The 15,775-nt window shown below is 32.1% G+C and overlaps 1 long non-coding RNA gene and 1 other non-coding gene across 2 annotated transcripts; both read right to left on the reverse strand.

Moving 5' to 3' along the window:
* Positions 1 to 7,344: 7,344 nt before the first annotated feature.
* On the reverse strand, positions 7,345 to 8,692 carry LOC145003250 (uncharacterized). Its single transcript, XR_013661896.1, has 2 exons — positions 8,540 to 8,692; positions 7,345 to 7,741 (listed from the first exon to the last, which is right to left on the reverse strand). It is a non-coding gene; the product is annotated as an uncharacterized LOC145003250 (long non-coding RNA).
* Positions 7,821 to 7,918, reverse strand: LOC145003697 (small nucleolar RNA R24). The gene has a single exon (XR_013662144.1). It is a non-coding gene; the product is annotated as a small nucleolar RNA R24 (small nucleolar RNA).
* Positions 8,693 to 15,775: the final 7,083 nt, after the last annotated feature.

Genomic DNA, 15,775 nt, shown 5'->3' on the forward strand with positions numbered 1-15,775 from the left:
CATGTGGGGGATGGAGTACACCGGTGAACACATCGTTCACAACACCTACAGGTTGCGAGCCTGCTAGTGTTCCACTGGACTGTCTAGAAGAGTCCGTGGTCGTCATCTATACTCCGCTAGATGACTGGATCAACAACAACAACATCGAGGCCTCTCATCATTTTATCACACATCACCTATTACATCTACCCATGTTTTACCCCAACATTTTCGTAGATATAAAATACGTATACAGTTTAAATCATTGAAAACATGTATAACAACGTTCATCTAGCATAGATAGCAAGTATTCAGATAATATGCACACATAGCACGTAATTTATATAAAATACTTCATATCTATGTGTAAGTTGAAGGTAACTATGCACTCAAAGTGAGAGGACCATACAAACCTTGGAAGATATGCTAAGAGCTTGTGTAATCGGTTTTGGTAAAGCATGGGATACCCATTTACCACTAGTCGAATTTTCATACAACAATAGTTATCACTCCAGCATTAAAGTTGCTCCATTTGAAGCCCTCTACGGACGAAAGTGCAGATCACCACTATGCTGGACTGAAGTAGGTGACACACAACTAGCCAATGGACAAGTACCCGACAGCACTCTCCCTGGCCCGGAAATCATAAGAGAGACAACCGAGAAGATTGTACAAATTCGGGAACGACTAAAAGCTTCAAGAGACAGACAAAAGAGTTATGCAGAAAAAAGCCGGAAACCCTTGGAATTTCAGGTAGGGGACCGAGTGCTATTAAAGGTCTCACCCTGGAAGGGGTTAATACGCTTCGGAAAATGTGGGTAACTAAACCCAAGGTATATCGGACCATTCGAGATCCTTGCAAGGATCGGCTCGGTATCCTACAAACTTCGTCTACCGCAGGAACTCAATAACGTACACCCTACCTTTCATGTGTCAAACTTGAAGAAATGTTTGTCCGATGAGACCCTCGTCGTCCCTCTAGATGAAATCGAAATCAACAAGAGTATCCATTTTATAGAAGAACCAATTGAAATCATGGATAGGGAAATTAAAAGAACAAAACAAAATCGCATACCCATCGTGAAGGTCCGCTGGAATGCAAAGCGAGGACCTGAATACACCTGGGAGCGCGAAGATCAGATGAAACGCAAGTACCCACATCTTTTTCCCTAATCCACAAGTGTTTTCCTTACATTAAATTTCGGGATGAAATTCCCTCTAACGGGGGGATGTTGTGACAACCCGATATTTCGATTCTATGTAACGACTTAAAATGCCAAGTATTGTAACCACTTTTGAAAATAATGAAATTAACTTTGAAAATAAAATGTACAAAAGTCTCTATTTTGTTACCTACTATGTTAGATATCATTAAACCGTGAGCGTACATAAAAAGAACGTCAATATCTGACTTTGTATGAGGAAGTTATGACTTTTCCAAGTTCAATATTGCGGTAGACAGCTAAAAACTCGAAACAAAGATCGAGCGACTTTTGGCCGGAATGACCTAAATAAGAATCGAAGGTCTCGACAATGGTATTTCAATGGTAAAACGTCTGGAAAAAACAGACATCGGATAAAGAAGTTATGGATTTCTAACGAACTTTTCTTACCTCGACCTTTTAAAAATAAATAATAATAATAATAATTTCAAAATCTGCCGACGGAGTCTAAAATAAAGTTGTAGAGCGTAGTCTCACCTACGCGTGGATATAAAAAGCGTCGAAAACAAAGTTCGTGTGAAGAAGATATGAATTTTTGAAGTTTACTAAATAATAAAAATTTAAATTTAAATCAAATTTCGGTATTATCCGAAGGGGGAGTCACCGGGCCAATCCGAGTTACGCCTAGCGTACTCGAGGACTAGGCCTCGGCTCGTCCATGTCGCCCCTATGCGAAGCTATGCCCAGTCCCATCCGAGCCAGTCGAGGATGCGGTCACGCATGACGCACGCGTACGCCCAGCGTACCGAGGCGGTTCCCAGCCCCTATAAAAGGGATGCGAGGGTTTCGGGGAAAATGTTCATATCCACTCCTCTTTCTTGCATTTTTACCTTGTTTTTCGTGCACGTGATATCCCGAAGCCCCGGTTTCCATACTCAAGCCCCGAAGATCATTTGTGCTCCCGAGATTTCCGAGAATCCCGAGAAAATCCGCTTTCTCGAGTCAAAGTTCTACTCGGTTTTCGTCTCGCCTTCTTCGATCTATCAAGTGCGTTCATACCCCTATAAACAACACTTATAAATGTTTGATAAATGCTTTTTATAAACTTTTAAGAGAGGGGGGGAATGCAAGTAAAACACGCGGTTATTATCGTGTGTAACCTAAAGTTTCTCTATATAAAACTTTTATCTATGTAATCATATGTGATTCATAAACTACTACATGAGTATTCTAGTATGAAAGATATATTTTCGATAACACCTTGTGTGTGTATATATATATATATATATATATATATATATATATATATATATATATATATATATATATATATATATATATATATATATACGAATCAAATACTCCATTTTTACATTAAGTATATGTGATCAGTTATGTCACTTTACGTGTTATACTTTACATAACGAGTGAGCATTACACTAGGGTTTTCTATATGAACGAAACACACTTTGAAAACTATAATAGGTATAGTTTACGAGAAAATCATGAACATTTACATACTAGGAACACTATATCAAAGAGATATTTTCATATACAAAAACAAATGGACATTTTCATACGTAAATCTGTTTTATACTAAATTTTGTGAGACATTTCACGTACTTTCGAGTATGCATTTTAAGTCCTGTATTATATATCATAATCCCTTGTAGGGGGAGCGTGATATTTGTGTATAGATCTATACGGGATTGACAATCCCGCACCTAAGCTATTAGCTACAGCTAGGCCGGCAGGCCTGGGGTGACAAACGTCATAACTTTCCAACGCCTAAAGAACGTTGATATAAGCATCCTGGTCAAATAGCATGGTTATAAAACTCACATGGAGTATTAAAAACACATTGATTTACAGGGTTTTTCAAATGCCTTAACGATTTACACATAAAACTACTATTTTAGGCATGAAAAGCACTATTGCATTATAGTTTTGGAAAAATCAAACTACCATCTACTTTAGTAGAAAATACGGGATTTTCTAGGAACATTTAACATTGTACAAACCATTTTCATTCTTTTTCATATAAACATTGTCACTAAATACTTATGAACTCACCAGCTTAAATGCTGACCTACTCTTTCAAAACCACTTGTATTTCTCAGGGATTCGGTAATACAGGTAAACTGCAGCTTTTGAAGAAGGGACGCTGCAACGTTAGTTTAATTTCATTTTAACATCATATTGTAATTTCTTTTGAGAAAAGTACCTTTCAACAATGTAAACTTTTAAATTATATATATGATGGTTGTATTGCTTTCTTTACTATGTATTCATTTGTTGTGATACTACATGAACTCATCCGCCCTCGAACGATTCCGCCGTTCTGGTTTGGGGCTGTGACAATTACTGTTTGATTTATTTTATTATTGTTCTGTTAATTCTTATTATGTTTTTATTGTGTATATAGAGCATGGTAAAAATTTAAATGCATTCTGAGAATATAATTTTTGTTACCTGCAATTAGTTTTATCATATTAGCCTTATGCATTCTATGAATCTGATTAGGCTTATGTATTCCTATTAATCATGTATTACATATTTATATTTTCAACTACAAGTTCTATTATTTGTCTATGAGGCCACAAGTTGTATGTATTTATATTCTTCAACTTCATTATTTGTATGTGTTTTGTTTGACCACTTAGAATATAGCAAAGTTGCTTGGAACAACAATGATGGATAGAAACTAAAGACAATTTTATGACAATTGAGATTCACCACACCAGAATGTCAAAATATAATAGCATGAAACAAGAATGAGAATGAAGTTTCTTTAATGAATGAAAGTGTATTCTTATAGAATGAAGAGTTTTTCAAGAATGACTTACTACAAAACATGTATTCTTATAGAACACAAAATAAATTCAAAAAATAACATTGTAATCTTATAGAATGTGACAGTAGAAATTGTTATTTTGTTTATTTTTGAACCTTAGATTCTTCAATAATATTAATAATAAATGACTATTCTTTAAGAATGTTGTTATTTTTCAACTCATGATTCAAAATTTTGTTATTGTTAAAAATATTCATTTAATCAAAATATGTATTCTGTGAGAATTTATATTCAATAAGAATATGTATTCTATTAGAATATGTATTTTAAACTCTTGGTCCACATTCACTCTTACATCTAACACAATACTTATCATCCACATTATAACATAGTCGTGTATATATATATATATATATATATATATATATATATATATATATATATATATATATATATATATATATATATATATATATATATATAAACCTTAGATTAAAAGAACATCTTTAATTTTACAACCCAGTGAATAGTTTCTCAACCTATTTATTATTTAACAACTTTTTAGTCTTCATGTGCGAAAACTAGTGGCTACAAAAGAATAATCTTTTTTTTAATAGACATTTTTAACTTTTTATGACACTATATAAAAATCTCTTATCATTAGGGGTGTTCGTTTGAATGGATCGTTCTAATCTTATTTAGTTTAGTGAACCCAAATTGATTTCGGTTTTCAATATGTTGATTAAAATTGTCCAAATAAAAATACAATTTGATCCAAATCGACCAAATTACAATTCGATCGGATCGGTTTTTTACTATTCGGTTTTCAAATTTCTATATGTGAAATGACATTCCAATAAATATAGATGCAAAAAATTCTTAATAAAGATCGGTTTTTATAACCAATCAAAAAGAGATTTAGTTTTGATTCCATATTGACCATTAAAAACAAAAGAAAATTCAATTAATCAATTTTGAATTTTGAGTATTCCAATTCCCCATGATGTATTCGACATTAGCGCATTCCTACTAAGATATTGCAACCGAGTTTTTTTTTGGGTTATTCAATTGTTTTGGAAGTGTGTAGGTTTTAAACAAACAATGAACGGTCTCAATAATTTTTTGAAAGTAAAAACTGACATTAATTTGGTATATATGTACAAGTATATATGTACAAGGGATGATTGTACGATTATGATTGATAGATAATGAGCATGTCTGGAAAGTATCATTTCTATATGTCCTCCTTTGTAATTCAAAGTTTCAAAACTATAAAGTCTTCATAAAGCCATGAGGTATAGTTTTGAGATTTTACGCATTAAAAGGTTACACATGAGAATGCATTTAATTTGGAGGTAACCAATCAAAATTCTCGTACTCGTCTATGACCCATCTCAATTCGTATCACATCTCAATTTGTACCTTCTTTTATTAAATCACAATAGGTTTTATCCATTGGTTGTTTGGTTTCAATATTAATAACCAAACTCAATTTAAAATCCACAGTATTAATTCAGTCTTCATCCAAATCAATTCACAAATACAAATAAAATAGTTCAATCCAAATTATGTAATAGGATAACTCAGTTTTATTCTAGAACAATAAACATCCTTATCATAGATATTTTTTGAAAATTACACATTGTAAAGTATCATTTCTACATGGTCTTTTTGGTATTTTAACGTTTTAAAACTATAACTCCATCAATAATAACTTTTTAGAACTACGAAAAAAAACATTGTTATGAGTTACCCCATGCATTTCAATATTTATATTTTAGTATATATTTTTTATTTCATATTGAAATAAATCGAAATTGTTAAGGAGTTGGTTAATGATGCTCGAACATATATATGTTTTCATTGTCTATTTATTTTCTGTTATGGGTTTATTACAAATCAAAATATGGTTACACTCTTATGCGTCTTCAACTTATATTAGAACTTCATATATACTCTTATTAAACGACGAAATATCATATTTATCCGATATGTAAAGTGTTTTCATTGTCTATTTATTTTCTATTATGGGTTTATTACAAATCAAAATAAACTTCATATATACTCTTATTGAACGACGAAATATCATATTTATCCGATATGTAAAGTGTTTTCATTGTCTATTTATTTTCTGTTATGGGTTTATTACAAATCAAAATATGGTTACGCTCTCATGCGTCCTCAACTTATATTAGAACTTCATATATACTCTTATTAAACGACGAAATATCATATTTGTCCGATATGTAAAGTGTTTTTTTGTATACAACAACAAATTGGCAAGAAGGTGGGGAAAAAAACTCGCAGGGGTATATCGATTATCTAGTTGCAGAATAAGGTATTCTTGTGATTTGGAAGGGTATTATTGTCCGATTAGTGATTTATTTATTTTTAATGGTATTAAAATATAAAAAAGATTACTAAATAATAAAAATTGTTTAAAATATGCATTTGGGCAAATCTCATATTTCAAAACATTAAGGATGATATATATAGGATATTTTAAAGTTTAAAGGACAAATACGATATTTAGTTATTTAAAGATATATCTGAAATTCTTCCTACCGGGATATTTTAGATAATCATGAATTAAAAATAACCAATTTCTTAATTTTTATTAACGTTTTGCTGAAAGCCTAAAATGACATTTTGTTAGGTTTTTAATAAATATTTAAGAACGTTGTCCATTGGATTCGAAATCAATTCCGTACCTTCTTCTGTTACATCACAATGAGGTCACTCATATATTCTAGAATAAATTGACTGTAAGGAAATGATATTCTTTGCAAATTTCTTTAAAAAAGTCGGCAATCACTTTTATTTACAATTAGAGGTTCAATAATCCTAATAGAAACATAGTATTAAAAATTATTATCAAAAATTATATCAATAGTATACATCTTAGATATTTGTAACAGGTTTTTAAAATATAGTTGTTTGTCCATGTGTATCTTTCCGTCACTTTAATATTCCACCACTAGAGATATATTACAATACTTTGTTTGTCCATGTGTATCTTTCCATTTTTTTTATAGAATGTTTGACCCATTTCTCCAATTGACAAAATATAGTTTACCTTGCAACTCAAAGAACCATAACTTAAGTAGTTTAATAAATGTTTCAAAATCTATGGATTCATCACTTCTGTTAATTTAGAATGGTAATGATATATCGTAGGAATCACAGATGTTTTGAAATTCTTAGGAACTTCTGAACAATCAACTACGGATGAAGATATATTTTTCACATGTTACATTTATAATTTCATTGTTTTGTATTATCATTCCATTCGATGGACAACACTCAGTTCAAGAATTGAGTTCAACATTAATTGTTCTTTTTAGCCATCTTCAAGTTACAACTTGTAAGACATAATAAGGTTAGAATCATGTCCTCCAAAGTCTAAAATTCAACCAAAAACATTTTAAAAACATAAAAAACACATATCTGTCATCAATTACACATTCGGGCTCCAATACGAATCCAAAGATAATGATGACGATTTTAACAAACATTTTAATTGGAATTAATTTATAAAACTTTAACAAATTCGAATTCAATCAGCAAAAATATCAACTTGAGCATAAATGTAGGTAAATGTTTTTCTCACGGCCATCCCAAAAAGTAATAGCATAACAAGCTCCTCAAGGCGATAGGATGTGACAATGTCATCCCCGGCCAACGAGTTCCTCCCGGTGACGGAAATGGCTCTATTCATGACGATATTTCATTGGATTTTACGAAACTCGAATTTTCGCCCCAAACATTCGTAATTCGTCGATATAGAAAAGGAAGAGTAAGATACCTGAAAACGTAAAGATGGTTGATTCCATTTTGCAACCTTCTCGTTCATCCAATTACTATGATGTATTTATGATAGGGTTGATGCTCAGAAGCCAAGCGTAACAAAAATATTTCATTGAAGAAATTCAACACAAAGTTGAAGTTTCTACTTACATGTTAGCTTTCTCATCACCGCATTTCAAAACTATATTCAAAAAAGTAGACAGTTCCGAAAAAACTAAAAAATATAAATAGTTCAAAACCTGAATCCATCTACACGTGAATGTGAGATAAAAATGATTTAAGGATTTATAAACAAATTAGTGAACTCAATAAGAATTGGATGTGGCTACTTGTAATTTGAAGGAAGATGGGCAAAAACACCTTCCTCCAATCGTGTTAAGTAGCAACTTATTGGCACCGTGCAAAAGGCGGCTTGTTTTCAAGTTCAAACAAAGCCCCTGTGTCTGAGTATGCCGTTTCTATAAACATCCATCCTAATTTGGAGACTAATGAATCCTCGACAACTTTCATGGAAGATGAAATTGAATAAAATGTATCCGATTAATTGTGTCGTGAAAAAATTAACAGAAATTTTCAAGGATCTTCAACCGGAATTGAATCTAGGCTCTAAGCGGCAGTCAAGTCGCCAACAAATCGGCGCCTGCTGTTGACTCTGATGATAGAGCCGTAAAAACGAAAATCATACAGTAGAAAACAAGCATTTGTTTAAAAGAATTCGTAGCCTAAAATAACTTCATTTTGTTCAAAAACGATGTAAAAAAATCATATTGATTTGATTGAGATAGGAAGCTCTTACACTAACAGGATAACTGAGAGCTGATTAGAGAACGAACATCGGCGGCTTACAGATGAATCTACTTTATGATCTGCTTGTGTTGTAACTGGAATATATAAAGACTATGGCTTGTGATTGGTGGTTCGGAAACCCTAAAAATGGAGGCGATGGGAATCGAAGTTCCAGTTTAAGCCCAAGATGTTGAATGGGCCGTATATAGTCATCAAAGTTTACTGAAATGGTCCCTGTATTTTCGTTAAAGTCGTAGAAACTACGGTTAATAAATAAAAATATTATTTATAAATTTTAAACCTTAATGACTAATCAAAAAATTATAATTTGTTTTTAAAATAGAATTATTGTCGGTAAATTAAGTTCATAATTTTTTTTTTTTTTTAATTACATTTTGATGTCATTTATAACATTCTCTTATGATTTTGATGTAGTTGGAAAAAAATAGAATGATATACATATTTGGAAGTAAAAAAAATTACATTTTTACATCATTTATAACATTCTATTAGAATTTTGATGTAGTTGAAAAAAAAATAGAATGACCCAAATGTTCGAGACTAGTTAATATTGTATAAGCACTCGTTTATTGTATCATCATTCACAGATACCAACAAAATAGTTTCATACTTTGTATTTTGCAAATAACTAGATTATAACTTACGTTAAACGCGGTGAACACATAATAATTAAAAAAAATATATAGAAAACAAATGAAAAAAAAAAAACATAAACTTTTAAATCAAAACAAATTACATTTCAAACAAACCCATAAGCAACAATAAAAACTAATGAAAAAACGTCTTCAAAGCAAAATGTCAAATAATGATGAATGACTTGAAGTTATTCGAGTTTTTCCATTTTTTGATATCTTTAAATCCTCGATAATTCATCTCAAATTCCAATAATGAGAACTGTAAAAAAAATCATTAATGTCAAAATAAATTCATATGTTACCTGTTTGATGTTAATTTTTTTTTCCAATTAAGCAATGCAATTATTATCAGTAGTGAATTTTTAGATTTCATAATCATCAAGTTTGTTATTTAAATTTTCATTTGAAATTTGAATTGTGAACGCCGACTTTTTGTCCAAAAATACATTCATAGCAGACAGATAAGTATCCATATTACCCTCCTAAAAAAATGAACGGTTATAAAAATAGATAGACAAAGAATTAAAATTAGTATTGTGTAACTAAATATAATATCGATAATGTCATTAAAATTTTCAAGCAACTCTTGTGCGGTTTTTTCAAGAAGTATCTTTGCGTCACGATCAAATCACGTAAGTGACACCAAACCGGTAAAGTCTTGTACTATAATTGTGATTTTGAAACTAAAACCATTGATATAAACAATTTTAGTAATATAAACTTAGAAAGTTTAACCGAAAATTATAATAATACGTATAAAACAACTATTGAAAACCTTGGAACAACAAATATCGATTTGTTAATGTAAGTTGAAGTGTAGCATTCAAAAACTTCTTTATCTTGCAGTTGATCCTCATGCATATAAACGACTTTTATAGCTTTATGTTGACATTTAGTATAAGCAAAATAGTATCATTATGCATCAACACACACACGCTTAATTGTACCGACAACAATCAATGTTTTTTCCTGCAAAATATTAATGTAACTTTAAATTATATGATGAAAAAAGGTATAATGATGATTTCCATATGAAAACAATGTATATTTATGCAAATAAAATTTAAATTTCATCTAAACAAAATAAAAGTAGGTGAAATAGTATATATAATAAAAATATAAATTTGTGTGTGTATGTATGTATGTGTGTGTGTGTGTGTGTATATATATATATATAGAGAAAGAGAGGGGGGGGGGGGGAGAGAGAGAAAGAGAGTTAGATTCAAATGTTTTCAGCAACTATTATATGCATCTATGGACCAATGAGAATTTAAGAAAAAAATCATTAATAATAAATATAAGTGTATAATAGTAATCTATACTATAATTAATTATGGTAAAGTGATAAATCAAATAAAAACCACCGAGGGAAAGACTTCGGAAACCCTCACCCCCACCAGATTAGGATTTTACGCTCCTTCATCTCATACAGTACCCACACACACATAAGTGACGGACGATCTGAAATCGAATTACAAAAAGGAATAGTCTCTTATTCAAAACTTCTTCCAAGAGACTCGCTGATCTTGCTTCCCTTAGTACTTGCAACCCACTTAAACACCTTCTCGTTCATTCATCCACACCACCCTCACGTGCAAATCGTAAAGAATCTCCTAGCCAGTCTCAAACTTCCCATCCAAAGTTTGGGGTTTTGAGGAGTTTTCATGGGTCACGATGGGCAAGTATCAGGGATTCCGATGTATCAACACAGGCTACGGGATTTGTCGTTGTCGCCGATCAAGCATACGACGGTGAAAGGGGTACGTCTTCCGATGGTCTTAAGATCTCTAAGCTTGGGATAAATCAAGAGATTGCCTCAACTCTGGCTAAAAAAATAATAACCAAGCTCTTCCACATTCAGGTAAATGAACATTCAGTACATGTTTTCTTTATTGTTTATGTTTTTGTGTTTTAATGTTTACATATTATTGTTCATCAAGTTTCGTGTTTGATTGCTACCCAGCTTTCATATGTATAAATGAAATTACAAATGATAGTTGGTGTTAGTTTCTGATTCTTTATTGAAGTACAATTTGTCAATGCAAATGGAAGTTGGTGTCAAAAGGTATAACTTTTAGGGGGCGTTTGGACCATGAAACTTGAAAGGTATAATATGTATAATGTGTTTTTCTTATTTTTTTGTGAACAAAAAGTTATTTAATTATGGGCGTGTTTAGCAAAAGTAGTTGTTAGCTGGAAGCAGTTAGCGGGTGGCGGGAAGTTGTAGCTTTTATTTGTTATATGAGTGTTTGGCAAAAGTAGTTGGAAGCTTTTGAAACATATAAAATTACATAAAAGGACAACCGATTAAAAATAAATAAACATATAAATATAATTTTAAGGGTAATTATGGAAATTGATTTCAAAAGCTCAGCAACGTTTTGTTAAACGTTACACGAAGTAGCTTTTAGATTTTGAGCGTTTTGTTTAAACTAAAAGCTAAACGCTTGTACTGTCAAACAAAGCTTTTTGTTTAAACTAAAGCGTTTTGTCAAAATCTAAAAGCTAGAAGCTCCCAAACGCTTCCAAAAGCTCCGTGCCAAACACGCCTTATATTCGACTAATTTATACATACAGTTGAGTAGAGTCAAAACTATGCATTGTATATACATAAATCATATGAAATTTCATATTATTTCTAATGACAAACCAAACATGATCTTGAATTCTCAAAGGGTTGTGTTGGAGCCAGCAATCCAGGGGCGTGACATGATTGGGCGTGTTAGAACTGGAACATGAAAGACTCTTGCTTTTGGCATTTATATTTCAAATGTTTTGTTCGTTGGGTATATTCTTTGATAATACAAATTCTTAAAGAATATTCAAAACCATTCTGTAAGAATGGTTTATTCTTTAAGTATATTATTGTTGTATTATTATAGAGTTGTAGTTGATTGTTTATATGTTTAATGTGCAGTTGTTACAAGTGTATCACTACAAAATATTTGGCAATGAATTTGTGATAGAAATGGCTTGAAGAATGGCTTGAAGACTTGATTGGAAAGGCTTGAAGAATGAATCAAAGAATGATCACACTCACTTTTAACAATGTTGTTATTTTTAAGAATTACACTTGTTATTCTTTCAGATTGTTGTTATTATTCAGTGAATCACAATCATATAATGTAATTATTTGGTATATTGTTAGTTTAAGAATCGATTTTGCGTATTCTTTCATAATGTATTTAATAGTTTATGATTGACATTCCGTCATTCTAACAAAATAAAATCGAAAATATATGTACTAGTTTATGTTTGGCATTCTGTTATTCTAACAGAATAAAATTGAAAAATATGTTTACGAATTTATGGTTAGCATTCTGTCCTTATGACATAATAAAATCGGATTTTTAAATTTGAATTAATTTAAAATATTCATATTTTTAAAAATAAAGGAACTAATTATCCCTAAAATCCAAAAATTTCCTTTTTTAATATAAGTTAATTGACTAAAATGCCATTATGCTGAAAGTTTTGTGATTATATGGTACATGTTATCTTATTTTAATATCATAGACTTTCAGATCATGATCTTTGATTCTATTCCATTCTGTCACAACTGGAAATTTTGTGTCATGTAATCCATACATTCAAGCTAATGTGAATCAAAAACTTCAATCAAATACATTATACAAATACTACAAATAGTCATCAAACAATTGGAAGACCCTAGAAGTTCTTGTTAAGTCCATTTTGGACTAGAACTTCCTTATTGGGTCCAAATGGACCAATAAGCTTCCAATTGGACTATCATGGGCTTAGAACCCTAATTGGGCTCTAATTTGGACCCACATTCATTTATTTCAATATTATGGGTCACATTGGGCCTAGAATGAAATAAATACAAAATTTTGAACCATGATTAACCTAAACTAGCCCAACAAAGTGTAAAAATCATACTATATTTCTTTTGGGACTAAAAACCATCCAACCTAACTTATATATGGGCATAGGGCATTAAAGCCCAATTTTTCCTCCTTCCATTCCAAATTCTCGGCCCAATGCACAAGCCCAAGAGGAAAGGAAGCATGTTGACTTGTGAGTGACACCTCACTATTATCCAATGGACTTCTATGCACATATCACATACCTCCATGCATATATCACTTCAAATATCACCTCTTCTCTCCCTCTCTCTCACTCTCGGCCGTATGCAAACACACACACACCACAAAAATCTCTTCCAAACTCTCTAAGTCTTGAAGAACAATCCTCCCTCTTTCTTCAAAATTTTCGTGAATCAAGAAGCCTCACAAGGAGAATCCATCACCAAAAATCCTCATCTAAGGTAAGTTGATGATTAATCCATGATCTAGCTACTTCATTCCATCAAAAACCTCCCCTAAATCTATTCCAACTTGTGATCTTACACCTTAGAAGTCATCAAACTCGAGATCTACCAAGGAAAGGTGCTAAGGCCGAAAAATCACTCCATTTCTTCCATATTCTCTTCAAAAACCGAAACTACATCCTAAGGTGAGTTTCATATCCCCTTATTTTCGATTTTTATGAGTTTTTATGGGGGAGAATACAAGAAAATGTGAAGATCCATCATTATGTGTATGTTGTGGTTGATTTCTATGCTTACATGTATGTTTTGTATGATTTTATGGATAGATCTAGGGTGATATGCTAAAAACCGAGACATATATTTTATCATAGCACAAAATAGACTATCACATGCAAAGTATACTAAGAAAATGGCTAAATAGCTTAACACCACTTAACTTGGGCTAAAAACTCATTTTTTTTTGACAAGAAATGTTGAAAATACAAAGTTGAAGGGCCTAATATGAAACATTTCGAAATCTGATGGGTGAGATGAACCAAAACAGTTTACATAATGTATTTTTCTGAAAATATACTATTTAGAGGGTTAAAAACATAAATTCCAAGCTTATTGGGCTAAATATGACATTTTCGGCCCAATAAGGCCCAATATGCGAAATTTTCTAAATTGGAGGACCAAAACTGCATTTTTCTGTAAAACAGTGGGCTATAAGTGTTCCATATGCTTTTCAAAGGTTTAAAATGCTTTCCAAATTTAAAAGGGACCAAAATTGTAAAATTTTTCCAAATTGGGTCAAAAATGTAAAAGTTGCGAAAAATAGGGGCTATAATCGAGAAAACTGAAGTTTCAAGGGCTTAAACTGTTTTCTATGATAAGTTTGCTGGAAAAATACTTATGTCAATAATTTTTGGTATAAAAATGTCAAGAAAATTGATTTAAGGACCAAACCGGAAAAGTTTTTAAATAAAGGGGTAAAAAGAGTAAATTCTTCAATTAAGGAGGGGCTGAAAACAAAAAATCTTTAAGGCTAGTTAATATATGCAATTTGACCAATTGATGGTAACACGCTTGTCGACGAAATACAATATACTACAATACCAAAAGTCGTTGTCAAACGAATTGGTTCGGTCTCGAACCAATAAAAATCCAAAATCACTAACATGACGAAGCTACGACATTTCGATTCATAACCATAACAATTACGAATACATGCGAGTGTGCACAGACGTCTACGCACCATCTTTGGGCCCCAAAAGTGTAAAATCTTGTCTGTTGAGCCTAGCTAGCCCAACGACCTGATCTTAAGGCCCGAAGGTCTCTCTCTCTTACGAAGTGTTGGGTTTTACCGACTCGACATAACGTAAAAGGACTTTCAATGGCAAACATGCTGCTGGTCCCCAAGGGTCCTTCAGTGCTGCTAGTAAAGTCTGTAACTCACGATTGCGAGTTGGGCTTCGGGCCCTTCGCAATTGCATTTGGTCTCGGACGACGCGGGGAAACCCCGAAGGTTTCGTACCTTCTCCCTTCCCTCCGGTCGTGGGACTTTACAAGTCCGGGAGGATCGAGCCGCGTGAAGATTTACGAGTGACGCCTAAAAGGATCACTTGTAAGGTTGTTGACTTGACGTTTTCACTAACGCATGTCCCAACACTTCACCACTCTCTGTATTTTCGATGCCTCCGGAATACAACGATACAACTATAGGAAAACGTCGGGTTTTCCTGGAATTTCAATAACGATTACAAATTACCGGTCGAATTTCACAACTCTTACGATTACATTTATAGAACTCAAACAAGCATACTCATGGATCAACACATATTTTTATACCATTTTATTATTAGAAAATATCGGATTTTCTGATGGATTTCAAACAATACATTGGTTTTCAAACTTTACTTATGAACTCACCAACATTTCGTATGTTGACGTTTTTTTCAAAATACTTGTATTCTCAGGTAACAGATAAGGTGACGGATGATTTATACTTTATGATGTTTGCTGTAGTTTAAGTGAAGTCGAACAGTTATTTTGAGAATGTAACGTTTGAACAATGTAACGAATGTAAACACTAACGGTTGTACTATTCCAAATGTTGGTGATGTTTTATGTTATGTTTCATGTATATGCATTGTAATGGTATTCAATGAGTCACGATAGCCCCCGGACGTTTCCGCCGTCTGGTTCAGGGGTGTGACACATTCGACGGTCCAAATATGTGCATTCTGACACACAATAGCTAATAAAAACAAAATAACCTAAGCTTATATATATATATATATATATATATATATATATA

Source organism: Lactuca saligna, chromosome 6 (assembly GCF_052625555.1).
Source record: "Lactuca saligna cultivar CGN05327 chromosome 6, ASM5262555v1, whole genome shotgun sequence".
Lineage (NCBI taxonomy): Eukaryota > Viridiplantae > Streptophyta > Magnoliopsida > Asterales > Asteraceae > Lactuca > Lactuca saligna.